At 34.7% G+C, this 2,188-nt stretch overlaps 1 pseudogene; it reads right to left on the bottom strand.

Moving 5' to 3' along the window:
- Nucleotides 1-508: 508 nt before the first annotated feature.
- LOC113693233 (uncharacterized) lies at nucleotides 509-1,695 on the bottom strand (annotated as a pseudogene).
- Between the last annotated feature and the right edge of the window lie 493 nt (nucleotides 1,696-2,188).

Here is a 2,188-nt window from a genome sequence, read left to right on the forward strand (position 1 = left end):
TTGATTAAGATAGGTAAGCAACCTACAACACTAAGATCAATACCAGCTAATATGCCTCTTCAAGATTACAACTAACCCATAAATGATGACATCAGCACTAACACAAAGATAGACCAAATTCACAACTCATTAGTTCCCAACCTTAGTTATTTCCCAATTGGACCCAAGCATCATTGGTTACATTGCTGATTGTTAGAGTTGAAATTTGAAATGTTTCAAACATTTTAAAGCAAAGAAATTTGATAGATGGCATGCATTTCATAGCGAACAAAGTGAACACAGTTGAAAAAGTTTCTTCAATCCAGAATTAATAGCACAGTAAATTGTATGCTTTTTTAACCTCAATGGTCTGTATTTGCAGTTCAATTGAGTTGTAACTGATCTAGTGAAACTTGAATTGCCTTAACTTATTTCAAAGAGAAAAAAAAGCAAAATTTTAATGGGTATTATCTATATTGGATAACGTCAATAATATATGCTATCTGCATTAGACCACTCTAGCTGCAACTCAATTGATCCTTCGACTATGCAGGCAACAGCTTGCATATAATATATATATGTTATAATAATCTGCTTGTTTTAGTGCATCTAACAATAGTTTCCCTGCATATACAGATTGGTCTTTGCAAAAACCATCTAATATAGAATTATAGATCACCAAATTGGGATTTTTCTCCATCTTTACCATATCGTCATAAATTCTCAAGGCATTTTCCATGTTTCCTTCCTTGCAATACCAATCAATCAATGAACCATAAGTGACCAGGTCTGGAACTAGTCCACGGACAAACATATTGCACAAAATTTGCTTAGCCCCTGATACATTTTTAGTTCTGCAAAGATAATTGATAAGTATATTGGCAGGACAAACATCTTCAACAAGCTTCATTTCTAATATTCAATGTATAATACTTAACAGCTTCACTCTTATGTCCATTCATACAGAGTCCATTTGCAAGAATAGAATACGTAAATTTGTTTGGGCATATATTCCTCTTGATCATGTCAGACAATAATACTGAAGCTCCATTCACATACCTTTCCATGTACAGCCAATGAATAACTGAATTATAAACAACTGCATTAGGCATCAAACCCTTTTCAACCATAACATTGCACAACCTGAATGCCTCCTCCAAACACCCATTTCTACAATATCCATCAACCAGTGTTGCATAAGTTCTTACATTGGGCTTGATACCCATCTTGACCATTTCATCAAGAAAGTCCTCTGCTCTTGCTACACTCCCCAACTTACAAAATCCATTGATAAGAGTATTATAAGTAACTGAATCAGGGGTCACACAACCCTTCGATATGGTTCCTATCTTTCTAATAAGCTTCAATGCCACATTGAGGTCACCCATACCACAAGCACCATCAATAAGCATGTTGAGAGCAACAACACTTGGCATAGTCCCATTTTTCAACATCTTATAGAAAACTAAGGACTTTGAAGAATTTACTTTCCTTGCAAAAAGCATATATAATCAAGTTAAAAGTATTCACATTCTCATAATACCCATATGAAATGATTTCCTTGTATACCAGCCAAAACTGAGTTACCATATCATTGGAAACTCCATGACTATTTAATAGTAGGGACTGAGGTAGGAACAGTTGTTAGATCAACCGTCCGTAAATAGTGTAACAATTTTTGAACATTTTGTAACATTATGTAAACCTCTTGTACATTTGTTACAACAGAAGTGTGTGATACACACTTCTGTGAAGAAATCTCAGGGGATAGGATATTGAAATTATCCCTTATGTTAATGTCATGTCATTTTTTTTTTGTGCAGTTTGAAATAATACATTATGGGAAGTCGGGGAACCAATAAGATGAATCTTACAAAAGATAAAGGCAAGCAGGTTGAGGAACATCATGACAATAATCCAGTAAAGCCGATGAGGCCACCAAGTGATTTCATTGCGTACGGGTATATATGGCTTTATAGAAGGATTATTGTGTACATTTGGGGCTTTGAATTAGCTAAAAAACTCATGATAAAACCATAAGTCTATGTGATGCATCTAATCATATTAAATCATGATAGGATTGACTTCGCATGCAAGCAAAAACCAAAGGGAAATGCATTAAGGAGCTAAACATAGCCTCTAGAAATGCATGGAACAAACTGAGTAATGAGGAGAAGCTTGTATGGAAGAATGAAGCAGATATGAAGAA

The sequence above is a fragment of the Coffea arabica genome, chromosome 5c (genome assembly GCF_036785885.1).
Source record: "Coffea arabica cultivar ET-39 chromosome 5c, Coffea Arabica ET-39 HiFi, whole genome shotgun sequence".
In the NCBI taxonomy this organism is placed as follows: domain Eukaryota; kingdom Viridiplantae; phylum Streptophyta; class Magnoliopsida; order Gentianales; family Rubiaceae; genus Coffea; species Coffea arabica.